Source organism: Halichoerus grypus, chromosome 6 (genome assembly GCF_964656455.1).
Source record: "Halichoerus grypus chromosome 6, mHalGry1.hap1.1, whole genome shotgun sequence".
NCBI classification, from domain to species: domain Eukaryota; kingdom Metazoa; phylum Chordata; class Mammalia; order Carnivora; family Phocidae; genus Halichoerus; species Halichoerus grypus.
Genome location: NC_135717.1, coordinates 66,469,144 through 66,483,937, shown reverse-complemented (window position 1 = coordinate 66,483,937; position 14,794 = coordinate 66,469,144). Strand labels below are relative to the sequence as shown.

The following is a 14,794-nucleotide window of genomic DNA, read 5'->3' as shown; positions in this document are numbered from 1 at the left end:
GCAGGACACTTGGGACCTGGACTGATTCCAGGTGTTATAACTACTGCTCCGCCCATCAGATGGACCTCTTTTCTTGCCTGCTTCTGGAGAAATGCCAGGAGCTGAGCATTAGCTGAAGAATCCAAAGGCTCCTCACACTTCATCCTAGGGCCCTTTGGATGAATTGTCCGTAAAGTTCATGTCAGTTTCCCTGTTTTGCATAATCAATGCAGTTTTTCACTTGCTGGGCCAACACCAGAGTCCCAGCCAAATCGGCCATCAACTGTTATCTTTTTAGAATAAATTTCAAATAATGAAGTACTCTTGCTTTTCTGAAATGGCTTGAAAAGGTTATTTCCAGGCCGACACTCCACTTGCCGGCTTTTTATTTAGAAACACAATTTTTATATATTAACTTCAATTCTCTAGAAGAGACAAGGGCCAAGAAAGAGTAAATAAAGCAGCAGCCGAGGTTACTGCCCATCCATCAATCCCGGAGCCCCGATGAAACCCCAGCCATGCAAACAGAGCCTTTGTAGGTGGTGGCACTGGCCAGACCCTCTTTCAAAAGGGACCCTTGTTGCCCTTGAGGGTTGAGAGTTGAAAAGGAAAGATTTTGAAAGCCATCAGAAAGTGAAAAGCAACCTAAGTGCATCCATGTAGTGCAAGAGTGTCAGAATTCATAATTAGGGGTCATAAATCTTTTTGCAACGGAGCAAAAATAAATAAACTCTCGCGAGCACAAATCTAAAGGCGGCGGGCGTACACACGCTCCAAGCGTCAGCTTTAATTTATTTCTCCACTTGGAAAGGGGAGACTCTGAAAGCTGGCTGCCACTCTGGAGGGAGCCTCCTCGACTCTTCTTCTGGCCCAGACAAAGGTTTGAATGTTGGAGGGAGAAACCCAAAGAATAACACAGGAAGCTTTTGACTTCTTACGTTGAAAAGGAGTTCTTTGCGGGCGGGAGGGTTGGGGGGAGAGAAGAGAAGGAGAACAAACCTTTTCTAAGAGTCATCGCTTTTGTATAATATAAAATGCTTGGCACGTTCAAACCAAATACCAACAAACAAACAAAAGAAAAGTCTGACTTTACAGTATGCTGCTTGACACATCTGGAGGGGGTTTAGGAAAGATATTCACAAACCATTTTAACTGCATGGAGAACTTTGCTAGGGCAACAAAGATATGTATATAAATATGTACATATGTATTCACACAACTCAGAGTGTACATAATCATTTCCCTTGTGAATGGAAACAGCATCATTATAGCATTAAAACTGGAGGGGATCAATAGTAATGGAATTTCCTGAGAGCACCATGTGGAAAAAAGGTCAATGAAAAAGGTACCTGTGGAAATGATTACTTGTCATTAGACGCAGCAGCATGAAAATAAACTTTTCCCCTCTCTTTCTGCTGTCACTCTAAGGCCTCCGAACAGAAAGTTTCCAATTAGCGAAGTAAAAGAGCTGCTCCGGGAAGATTCTGGTGCTCTGGGGAGATGCCATCCGCCGCAATCTCCCAACAGTAGAGCCAAGTGAAGAAGTTTATGATCTGAGTCAACGTCGCACGTACAAGCTGTCTGTCTGTCGGTCATACCGGAATCATGCTGGGTGTTAAGTCTCCAGACTCCTGGGGTCACCCCTGAGCTTCTACGTCTCAGTTTCCCGAGTCTATAGAGTATGAAAGGACCTTTGTTTTCCTAGTGAATCATTTTGATGTTTAAGATAAAACGAGTTAAGATACGAAAGCATGTTTAAAGCATGAAGTGCCCTAAGCTTATAAGAAATGTCTTGTTCCCAAACTATGTTAGGCAGCCCAAGCAGAGGGTAGAGGGCGGAGGGCACAGGAGAGTAGGCTTCTCCAGTTTCTCTTGAAGGCCGGTATGGGAGGGAAGGTGGCAGGTGAAGAGAGAGGCTGATGACCCTGTTCTGCATTTGCATGCGCCTAGCTGCTCTGGCAGGGCTGGAGATGGGGGGTGGGGGGCGTCAGTGGGCTTGTCCCATAGCAGCCTGCCTCCTCCACGGAGGACACTCAGAAAAAGCCTGACTTGCTAGAACAGCAATCTCAGTGTTCAGACCCATGTATCTTCCATTGTCAAGAAAAGCTAGAGAAATTGGAATAATTCTTTGGGGAAGAAAATACCTAATCTTTTTGCCACTTTCCGTCGTTTCAGAAGCCACATCCCATCACCTTATAGGAGACCGGTGCCCATCAAGAAGGAGGCACTTGTGGCCTTCCGCTAAAGTGTGGCTCCCCTGAAGAGTCTCTCAGGTGCCGAGCGTCAGTCGAAAGAACCCTCTTGGCCTCTCGTGATGCACCTGCTGGCGATGCAACAGGGGATCTGCACGCGGGCTTCGGGTTTAGCGGGTCCTCCCGCCCGCCACCACCCTTCGCACCTGCAGCCTGTCAGGAAACCAGCAGATTGGCTGCCGTGGAATAAATAATTTGCTCTTCCAGCAGTGTATCATTATTAGCCAGTTGAGGGGCATGATCGAACTAACGAATTCACTTCCTCTCCGCCGCTGTCCTCCTTTGCAGGCTAGTCCCCACGGCCACCCAACGCCACCAGGAAGTGAAGACGGTTGCCTCGGTTCCGCAGGCTCATTTCTTAACCGAGCTCCGACACGGCTTCCAGATCCCTCCAGTGCACGAAGCCACAGCGGCATAGAACAACGGGCATTTTGCTCCTGAGTTCTATGGGTTCCCCTGGGCAGTTCTGCCGACCCGGGAAGGCTCGGCTGATTTCGGCCAGGCTCTTGGGGTCGGACGGCCGGGCAGCTGGGGGGCAGCAGGGAGGAGCCACCGCTGCCCCGTCCCCCGGCGGTCTCCGCCCCTCCCCCCCCACTCTCCGCCCACCTCCGGGGCAGGCGGGCCTGGCTCGCTCCCGTGGCCGCGGGGCAGGGTTCCGAAGGACCGCAGAAGCACGCAAAGCCTCTTTAGGCTTAGATTCATAAACCGCACGGTATTCTTCGAGAGCGTTCTGTTGGCGAAAACAGATCACATGGTTGGCCCAGATTTGAAAGGTGGAGAAACAGGCTCCACCTCTTGGCGCGAGGAAAGTCTTCTAAATCGCAGGACAAAGGGTGTGGATCCGGGGGGGAGGTGGAGAACCGGGGGCCATTTTTCACCATCAGCCTACCCCAGTTTTTCCCTAAATGGACGGGACAAACAAGCCTTCTGTTCTGCATTAGAAGAGAATGCTGTTTCTACACTTTTAAGCCCAGAGGCTTGTCCTGTCCTTACTCAAAGGTAAGAATTTATCAGATAAGGAATCCTTGAACAGCAAGGCCCCTAAGGAAAATCACGATTTTTTTTTTTTTTTTTTTTGAGGAGGGTTTTCTGAGGGGGGGGGTTATTTTCCTGGTAACTTAAGAATCTTTTAATTAACTGGGAAAGATTGTAGACGCAAAAAAAAAAAAAATTATATATATTCACCTTAATTCGAGTTTAAAGTTTGGGGCCTTTTCCTATCTGGCCCTACCGAAAAGCAACATGACCAGAAGAGAGTGGATTTCTCACAATGTCTGTTAACAGAGGGTAAGCTTTCAAGCTTCTTGGTACATGTAAGCTGGTCCGTTCCAACTTCATACAGCTTCCTGACAGACCTGGTGGGGTTTCACATATATAAATATAAATAATATAAATAATATAAATATAAATCCAGCCTATTAATATGCTTATTTATCCCTTAGATGTCTGGATTCAATTTGACAGCCTTTGGGATTTTATATAGTATAACCATCTAGTCCCTGACATAATAATTTTAGGAGATTTGAGAGCGAGGGTTGGAAATAGTCTCATCAAAGCCAAGGGAAATCTGGATTGGGGAGACAGCTTCCCATGGGCCCCTCTGTGGGGAGACGAGCCTGTAACAGAGGCCTGGCTCACTTTAGATACTCAGGGGAAGTAACCTTTCTCTTTATTGGAGGTGGAAAAACAAATGGACTGGCCCTATGGTAAAGAGATTATTGACCACCCCCTCTCCGGTCCCTATGCCATGGGACTTTGTAATTCTTCCCTCTGGTGCAATGTTCTTCTCCTCCCCTTGACTTTGGGCTTCACTGGTTGACTTGCTTTGTCCAACAGGATATTAGCAACATGATGCAAGCAGGGCCTTGCCCTTTGGAGCCTCTCTCGTGAGAAGAGCATGCCCTGGGGAGCTCACCAAGCCCAGGAAAAGGAGAAGCACTTAACACATGCCTGAACATGCTGAACTCATCCGAGCTGCCCCAGTCAGCCTGTAGTTGGAAGCCGGCCTGCCCCAGCAGACATGTGAGCCCAAATAAAGGTTTCTTTCTTTTATGGCCCCACGTTTCGGGGCGGTGTGTTATGCAGCAGTTTGTGGCAAGACCTGACGCTGATATGAGTCCCCATGGAAAGTAGAACAGATTATAAATTACAAGAGAAAGCCTGACATTTGGTGTAAAATAAGGGACTTTTTTACAGCTGCAAAATTTGGGGACTGTTTTTCTATCATTGTGACTTCATTGGTCCTCATCGATATTCAGTTGGCATCCCAGATTCCCTCGATAACAGAGACACCAAATGTAAATGAATAGAAGAGAATTTGATATTTAAATGTTTCCATTTTCTGCTATAGAAAATTTCATACCCAAAAGAAAGTATATTAATGCACCCTGCTACAACCATCACCCAACTTTATTATCAGCATCTTACAAAATTTGCTGTTCTTCACGGGTTTCTTGAAAAATTAGATACTTGAAATTCCAGATACCCCAGAATACAGCTGTAAGGAGTTCTTGGAGTCAATTAAAGTAGAAAAGATTTTCTCTGTCTCTAGTTGGGGTTTTTGAGTTCATAGAGTCCATGTATCTTCAGGAATTTCTGCACAGGTTTGTGTGGGTACGTGGTGCACAGTTTCCACTAGAGTCAAAAGAGAAGACCTACAGCCCCGCCCAAAGAACATCAGCCATTCTTGCCTGTTCTTTCCCAGCTTTGCCAGATGTCAGCATCTGGCACCTTCCATAAGCCGAAGGAAGCACGTAAGTATGAGGGATCAAATCACCTCAGCCCAAGGAGCACCACTAACTCTCCAGATGGCCAGAATCACTGATTTGCTTTTGTCAACACAGAAACAAGACAAAGTGTCAGCTTTAATTAGCAGTATTAGAAGTTACAAAATTATAACATACTATATTAGCAGTATTAGAAGTCATCATCCTTTCAATGATCAGGAAGGACAAACTGTCTTTCAGTGAGAATGTCTAGGGGCGCTTATAGGCTCAATTTCTAAATCGTAGCTGTCTCACCATTTCAGGTGCACCTGCCAGCCTGCCTTCTCAGCAGAGAGGGACTGGCCCCAGGTAGGTGGATTGAGCCTAGCCACTGGTTCTTACATCATAGAGAATGTACAAATCGCCGGGAGGACTTTAAAATCCAGATTTCCGGGTCTTCTTTCAGACCTGTTGAATTGGAATCTCTGTGAAATCTGCATTTTTTAAAAGGTTTTATTTATTTATTTGACAGAGAGAGAGAGCATGAGCGGGAGGTGGGGGGTGGGGGAGCAATGGGAGAGGGGAAGCAGGCTCCCCGCTGAGCAGAGAGCTTGATGCGGGACTCCATCCCAGGACCCTGGGATCATGACCTGAGCTGAAGGCAGACGCTTAACCAACTGAGCCACCCAGGCACCTGAAATGTGCATTTTTAACAAGCTCCCAGGAGATTTGGAGCAACTTGTCCACAGACCACACTCCGAGAAGCACTGGCTGAGGGACACCCAAGTCCGGAGCAACTATCTGAAGCTTGAAGTCTTCTTTTCTTGAAATCCTATTTCCTTTCAGTCTGTAAATGGGGGTGGATTTAAACACACACACACACACACACACACACACACACACACACACACACCTCTAAAGTTTCTACCAGTCTAGAAATAATGTAATTTCTAAGATTTCCAATTTCCTTCAGGCCCTGTGCACCTCTACTAATTTGTAGGACTGCTGCTGTTCTTCTGGGCAAATTTGAAAGGTTTAGGCTCTGGGGGGAATTCTCATCAACCCAAACTGAGGAGAGCAGACCAGAGGTCCCCCCCTGCCCCCCGCAAAGTTATTCAGGCTAAGCAGGTGGCAGGGCCAGGCATGGAACATAGAGTCAAGCATTTCTTGAATTTCTAAACCAGTTCTTCCCAGGAGAAATGTCACAGAGGCCACGGGCACCCCAGAAGTTATCTTCGAGAACAAAAAGGACCATGGACGTAATGAGGAGCGCGGAGCCAAAGGACAGTGAATGCAGTGGCCCGCCCCCGCCGTGTGCAACATCAAGGCCACTGGGGCAATGTGGGTTTCATTAATGGCTCAAAGACAATATTTCAGAGTTATAAGTTCAAGATGTTATTGAAAAACCCATATTGTGTTTTTTATCCCCACCTACCCCCTTCCCCAGGGTTTTCTGAAATCATTTTTAAAAAAACCTTTTTAATGTGGTTCCATCCAAAGGGTCATATTTCTAAGGGTCTGGGGCAATGCATACCGGGCCAGTGAAACCCAAAACGGTTTGGTAGAAGGATGATGCGATTTCCTCTGCCTCTCAGGGGGAGACGGCAGAGAGCTGTGAACCTGTTAAGCACATAAGCAGGATCATGTGGGTGGCCCCAGAGAGGGACACCTGTTTTGCTACTAAATGCAAGATCACAAACACAATTTTTCCGTAACACTATCTTACCTGAAGCTCAGCCAGAACTGCAAAGCCTAGAGACTTTCTAGAGAAACTTAGAGCAAGATCTCACAGGGTCTTAAAGATATCATCTTGGGAAAAAGCCACTGCATGAAAAGAAAAAGTCTATTGTATCCTTTTTCACAGATGCGGACTATTCCATGATCTGGCTACACTCGTATTTGGTAGACACTCCGAATGTTTCAATTTTTTTCCTGTTATAAACAATGCTGCAGTAGATGAATATATGTGAATATATATTAAAATGGTGCTTTGATTTCTGGAGGATGGGTTCCTGCACATACTGTTGATGGGTTGAGTATTTACAGGCATGGACATTGGGCATTTAATAAATATTGGTGTATTGTTTTCAAAAATTATGCTAACAAGTCTTATTTCCAGTAGAAGCAGATACAAATGCCTATTTCCCCACAGTTTTTGAGCACAGTGCTTTCCCATCTTCCCCCCAAACTCTATGGGCATAAGATGATCTTATTGTTATTTCTGTTGGCACTTCTCTGTTTCACGCTGAGCATATCTGTGTATGTTGATTGGTCACTTTGGGGTGGGGGGGCCTCTTCTCTCCTGAGAATGCCTGTTCACACACCCTTTGTCATAGTAGGTTCCTTTTCTTATGAATTTGTAGAAGCTGAATTACATTAACACTTAGTCTTTCACATGTGTTAATAATGCTTTTTCCCCAGACTTGTTTGTCTTTTAACTTTGTTCTTAATCTTGTCCTTTGACACACAGAGATTTTTAATTTTTAGGTAGTCAACTCTTTATGGATTCTGGGTTTCCTAAAGACTGATGCCACCCACAGTGATAAAACCTGCGTCTTGAATTTTCTTTAAAATTTCTACAGCTAAAAAGATCAAGAACTTTAGCTCACCCATTTGAAATGCATTTTTGGGTATATCATGTGAGGTTCAGGTCTCAGTCTTTTCTTTCAGTGTGTAAAGAGAGTCATGACAACGCCATCTATAAAATATCACCCTATCCTCTGATGACCTGAAATGGCATGTGGTCATTTAGGACAGTGCCATGGATCTATTTCTAAGTTCTCTCTCTCTCTCTTTTTTTTTTTTACCACTGTGCCTGTGCTACACTGTTTTCTTAACAATACTTTCATAGTAAATTTTATATTCTCTATTTTTTCTAAAAAATTTTGGGCAACTCTTACATATCTATTTTTACACAAAAACTTTATAATGCTTTGTCTTAAAAAAAAAAATTGGTGCCTGGGTGCCTCATTCAGTTAAGCGTCTGACTCTCGATATCGGCTCAGGTCATGATCTAAGGGTCATGAAATCAAGCCCCGCATCAGGCTCCGCCCTGGGCATGGAGTCTGCTTAAGTTTCTCTTTTTCCCTCTCCCTCTGTCCCTTCACAACCCCCCCAACTCATGTGCCCTCTCTCTCTCTCTCAAAAAAAAAAAATTAATAATAATAATAATATAAATAAATAAATAAAACTACCCAATGTAATTTTGACTACACCTTATATGATTAAGTCTTCCCATCCAGAAATATAGTGGGTCTATCCATCTACTCAGGTCTTGTCTAATGCCCTTTAATACTATTTTATAATTGTCTTCGTTTGGGTTCTTAGTCCACAGTTAGAACTGTGTTGCTACTATGAATGCAGTTTTGCCATGCAGGCAATGCGCATTATTCACAGATTCTGTATTTGCAAATTCACCTCCTGGCGGAAACACATTTGTAACCCCAAATCAGTACTCTCTGTGCTTTCACTGTCGTTAGTGCCCCTGGGCAGGGAAGCAGACACATCTGAGTCACCTGATGTGCACGTCCCCAGCTGAAGCTGAGCAAGGCAATTCTCTGCCTTTTTGTTTCAATTTTCTTGTTTTTAAATTTAATTTAATTTTATTATGTTATGTTAGTCACCATACAATACATCATTAGTTTTTGATGTAGTGTTCCATGCTTCATTGCGTACTAACACCCAGTGCTCCATGCAGAACGTGCCCTCTTTAATACCCATCACCGGACTAGCCCATCCCCCCCCCAGAACCCTCAGTTTGTTTCTCGGAGTCCATAGTCTCTCATGGTTCGTCTCCCCCTCCGATTCCCCCCCCCTTCATTTTTCCCTTCCTTCTCCTAATGTCCTCCATGCTATTCCTTATGTTCCACAAATAAGTGAAACCATATGATAATTGACTTTCTCTGCTTGACTTATTTCACTTAGCACAATCTCTCCCAGTCCCATCCATGTTTATGTAAAAGTTGGGTATTCATCCTTTCTGATGACTGAGTAATATTCCATTGCATATATGGACCACATCTTCTTTATCCATTCATCTGTTGAGGGCATCTCGGCTCTTTCCACAGTTTGGCTATTACGGACATTGCTGCTATGAACATTGGGGTGCATGTGGCCCTTTTTTCACTACATCTGTGTCTTTGGGGTAAATACCCAGTAGTGCAATTGCTGGGTCATAGGGTAGCTCTATTTTTAAATTTTTGAGGAACCTCCACACTGTTTTCCAAAGTGGCTGTACCAACTTGCATTCCCACCAATAGTGTAAGAGGGTTCCCCTTTCTCTACAGCCTCTCCAACATTTGTTGTTTCTTGCCTTGTCAATTTTTGCCATTCTGACTGGTGTAAGGTGGTATCTCAATGTGGTTTTGATTTGAATTTCCCTGATGGCTAATGATGATGAACATTTTTTCATGTGTCTGTTAGCCATTTGTATGTCTTCTTTTGAGAAGTGTCTGTTCAGGGCGCCTGGGTGGCTCAGTCGTTAAGCGTCTGCCTTCGGCTCAGGTCATGATCCCAGGGTCCTGGGATCGAGTCCCACATCGGGCTCCCTGCTCGGCAGGAAGCCTGCTTCTCCCTCTCCCACTCCCCCTGCTTGTGTTCCTGCTCTCGCTCTCTCTCTCTGTCAAATAAATAAATAAAATCTTTAAAAAAAAAAAAAAAAAAAAAAAGAAGTGTCTGTTCATGTCTTCTGCCCATTTTTTGACTTGATTATTTGTTTTTTGGATGTTGAGTTTGAGAAGTTCTCAAACTCATTTCAATTTTCATACTGTAAACAAGTGTCCAGTTTGTGGTGATGGCTATGTTTTTTGCATTTTTGTGCTTTTTGTTGGTGATTTCAATATTTAAAATGGCCCATAACCATAGTGCTGAAGTACTGTCCAGTATGCCTATGTGTAAAAAGACTGTGATGTGCCTTTGGGAGAAAATATGTGTCTTAGGAAAGCTTCAAACAGGCATGACTTATAGGCATGGGTTGGCCATGTGTTCAGTGTTAATAAAGAACAATATATAATAAACAAGGTGTCTCTAAACAGAAACACACATAAAACAAGGTTATGCATTAATTGGTTGATGAAAATATTATGCCCAGAGGCTTGCAGGAACCTGTGTATTTCCCCTAGGAGTGATGGGTCAGTATTCACTAATTCAGGGTCTGTGGCAATTGTATGGAACGGAACTCCCATGAATGACATGAACCAGCTGTACAGTAGTCTCCCTTATTCATGGTTTTACTGTTCACTGTTTCAGTTACCCATGGTCAACCATGGTCCAGAAGTGGATGACCCTTATTCTGAGCGGCACTTGGGTGGCTCAGTCAGTTAAGCATCTACCTTCGGCTCAGGTCATTATCCTGGGTCCTGGGATCGAATCCCATATCGGGCTCCCTGCTCAGAGGGGAGCCGGCTTCTCCCTCTGCCTGCTGCCCGGCCCCCCCCGCCCCCGCCGGCTTGTGCTCTCTCTCTCTTTCTGACAAATAAATAAAGTCTTAAAAAAAAAAAAGAAGATTGACAGCAGCCTAACGCTATATCACATGCCTACATCACTCACCGCACCTCGTCTCATCACCTAGACATTTCATCATCTCATATCATCACAATTAGAAGGATGAATGAGTACAGTAGAATTAAGACACCTTGAGAGAGACCACATTCACATAACTTTTATTACAGTACATTGTTATAATTGCTCTATTTTATTATTGTTGTTGTTAATCTCTGACTGCACCTAATTTATAAATTAAACTTTATCATAGGTATGTATGTGTAGGAAAAAACATAGTATATATAGGGTTAAGTACTATCCACAGTTTCAGGCGTCCACTGGGGGTCTCAGAACATATCCCCCTGGATAAAGGAGGACCACTGTATATTTTTATCTGTTATCTTAATATCAGATTTTGATATTAAGATTATGCTAGCTTCATAAAATTAATTAGCAAGCTTTGCATCCTTTAATATGGTCTGGAATAGTGCAAATACATTAATTTCTTTCTTTCAGCCAATCTGTAATCAAGGCTAAACGCTCCCTATTCTATTTTCCAACCTAATTACACCCAGCCATATTGTCAGAGGTTCTTCATGATATTTAGATAATCCAATAACTGTTTATATCAAATCCTTTATTATTTTTTAATTTTTTTTTTTTTTAAGATTTTATTTATTTGCGAGAGAGAGAATGAGAGACAGAGAGCATGAGAGGGAGGAGGGTCAGAGGGAGAAGCAGACTCCCCGCTGAGCAGGGAGCCCGATGTGGGACTCGATCCCGGGACTCCAGGATCATGACCTGAGCCGAAGGCAGTCGCTTAACCAACTGAGCCACCCAGGCGCCCCAAATCCTTTATTATTTAAATTAATAATAAAATTCCAATAATATAAAGTTACTTCACATTTGAATGAAAACCCCTTCCCATTATGAACTTCCTCCTGAGAAATTAAAATTTGAAGATTAAATTTTAAAAAGATCAAAATCCGATTCCTCAAAAAGTTAAAAATAGAACTACTCTATAATCCAGCAATTGCACTACTAGGTATTTACCCAAAGGATACAAAAATACAGATTCGAAGGGGCACATGCACCCCAGTGTTTATAGCAGCACTGTCAACAATAGCCAAATTATGGAAAGAGCCCAAATGTCCATTGACTGATGAATGGATAAAGAAGATGTGGTATATATATATATATATATATATATATATATATATATATATATATCTACATACACACACACACACACACACACACACACACACACACACACTGGAATATTATGCAGCCATCAAAAAGAATGAAATCTTGGGTGCCTAGGTGGCTCAGTTGTTAAGTGACTGCCTTTGGCTCAGGTCATGATCTCAGGGTCCTGGGATTGAGTCCCACATCAGGCTCCCTGCTCAGCAGGGAGTCTGCTTCTCCCTCTCCCACTCTCCCTGCTTGTATTCCCTTTCTTCCTGTCTCTCTCACTGTCAAATAAACAAAATCTTAAAAAAAAAAAAAAATGAAATCTTACCATTTGCAACAACGTGGATGGAGCTAGAGCGTATTATGCTAAGTGAAATAAGTCAGAGAAAGACAAATACCATATGATCTCACTCATATGTGGAATTTAAGAAAGAAAACAGATGAACATATGGGACAGGGGACAAAAAGAGAGAAACAAACCATAAGAGACTTCAATTACAGAGAACACACTGAGGCTTGATGGAGGGAAGAGGATAAGGGATGCACTAGATGGGTGATGGGCATTAAAGAGGGCACTTGTTGTGATGAGCACTGGGGGTTGTGTGTAAATGGTGATCACTGAATCCTACTCAAGAAACCAGTATTGTACCAATATGTTAACTAAAATTTAAATTAAAAAATAAATATTTAAAAATTTAAAAAAGAATCAGAACTGGGCGCCTGGGTGGCTCAGATGGTTAAGCGTCTGCCTTCGGCTCGGGTCATGATCTCAGGGCCCTGGGATCGAGTCCCGCATCGGGCTCCCTGCTCCTTGGGAGCCTGCTTCTCCCTCTGCCTCTCTCTCTCTGTCTCTAATGAATAAATAAATAAAATCTTAAAAAAAATAAAAAAATAAAAAAAAGAATCAGAACTATTCCAACAACACAACAAATCAATCAATCAATCAATCAAAATCCAAAATTCTTAAGCTACAGTCCAAAGGATATAATATCCAAAAGCTTCCGCCCTGGTGAGTTAAAAACCCAAAGAAATTGAGGTTTAATATTCCTCCTCCTCCATCATGTCTGATTTTGATCAGATTTTGCTCTGATTTTGTGCAGTATCTCTAGACATCCCTGGATGCTTGGGTGGAGTGAGTGTTGCTCAGTGGCAGGAGACTGGGCTGATCTCTGGAAAGGTGTAATTCATTCTGGACCGGGGAAGTTGAACTTCCAGCCTCTCATACACTCTGCCTTTAACAAGTCCAATGTGTTCAAAGAAAGGTAAGACTATCATAACATTGGCTTTACAGCTACCAAATTTAGGAAGCAAGCCAATTTGCAGACCCTATTTGCAATTATCCCAGATAAAATTATGTTCTCAGAACCCAGTGCTTACAGTTGCCAAAGTGCAAGGCAAAAAGTCATTGGTGTCTGAAGGAGAGAATGGAGAAGATCTTGATTCAATTCGCCAAGATACTGGTTAGTCTACATCAGTTGTCCAGCGTCCACAACCTGGGAATTTAAACTCCATTTGGAAGAAATCTTCCACCAAGAGGTTAAATTGGGCACCACGCATTAATACAGGGGAGAAAGCTACCTATACGTACTGTATCCGCCTTCAGAAAGCGGCATTCTTAAAAATGCTATGTTCTTGCTAATATTTCTGCAGTGGTGCAGTTCCAGGCACTAAGCCTTCATTTCCCATTCGCCATATCCAGTCAGCTGAATTACTGTTTTCCTTTGGGTCTCGTGTTTCTGGCAACTCGATGCAGCGGAGAGTGTGGCTCTGCCCTGGGACATACGGAGCTCTCTTGCATGAACCGGCATTTTCAATGCCGTGAGCGGTGGCTTCTCTGCGGAGAAACTTACCTGCCAGGGATGCATTCTCTTTCATTCTCCAAGTCTGTTTCCGCTGGAAGATCAAAGCTGCTCTTGCTAATTGTGAAGTTTGCGCTCCTAGAGCCCTAGCAGAAACCATTCTTCTACCATGGGGCTGCTCCATAATACAATACACTGTCCAGTTTGGATCCAGGGCACCGGGAGCTATGTTCAAGGTAATTCATCGATCTAGTATAGGGCAGCCAGATACAATTCAGCATACTCAGTGAAATACGAATTGCAGATAAACAACAAATACTTTTTAGTATATCCCAAATATTGCACAGAATATACTTCAGTACTAACATTTGTTTTGTAGGGGCGCCTGGGCGGCTCAGTCAGTTGAGCGCCTGCCTTCAGCTCGGGTCATGATCCCCAAGTCGCCGGATGGAGCCCCATGTCAGACTCCCTGCGCAGCGGGGAGTCTGCTTCTCCCTCTCCCTCTGTTCCTCCCCTTGCTCATGCTCTTTCTTCCTCTCTCAAATAAATAAAATCTTTAAAAAATTTTTGTTTTGTTTGTCTGAAATTCAAATTTAATGGGGCATCTTACGTATTTATTTGCTCAGTCTGGCAACCCTTTTCTGGAGCTAACTGGAAGCCACCTGAGGGCAGTGGCTTAAATCCAAGGGCAGCCACTTAAATTCAAGATTGGCCCCTGCACACTTCCTTCCTCGCCCTGAACGAAAAATGACATTTGGAGCCAATTGATCTGGTGCTGCCTATCTAGGCCTGGCAGCCACATTAACCTGGAGCCTTACTAGGGCTCTCTTGAGCAGGCAGAAATCAGCTTCCTTGCAGTTCAGAGCAGTAAATACTATTCTGACCACCAATGGCCAAAGAGGTCTAATCCCACCCCGATCCTTCCTGAAGACTCTGTGAAAATCAAGGTCATGCAGCAAAACCTTAGTCTTAAACCCTTCCCCTCACTGCAGCCTGCACACCTGCTGTCGGGTCAGGCCCACTGGCCACACTCCAGTTGCACTAAGTAATCTCAGGCCCGACAGACATTGTGCAATTGCTCATCTATAGAAAAAGTGTCCCTTGTCAGTGGATAACTCCACGCTAAGTACAGTTACCTGCCACGGGCTAATGCCACGACAGGCTCTTGAAAACCTTGAGCTTTGCCCACCCTGTGCAGTCTGTACTAACATTGACCTAATGGTCATCCGGAGTCAAAGCTAAAAGATAGGAGAATATAAAGTATCAATTTGCTATAGAAGAAATAAAAGTTAAATAAGTTAAAAAAATATATATAGGTAAAAATGTTCAATTTCATTTATAACATATTTTTTCAAACTAAAGGAAGGAGATACAGTTTGGAGCC

At 43.6% G+C, this 14,794-nt stretch overlaps 1 long non-coding RNA gene across 1 annotated transcript; it reads left to right on the top strand.

Moving 5' to 3' along the window:
* Positions 1-1,184: 1,184 nt before the first annotated feature.
* Positions 1,185-2,435, top strand: LOC118533521 (uncharacterized). The gene is made up of 2 exons (XR_004916269.1): positions 1,185-1,658; positions 2,155-2,435. It is a non-coding gene; the product is annotated as an uncharacterized LOC118533521 (long non-coding RNA).
* Positions 2,436-14,794: the final 12,359 nt, after the last annotated feature.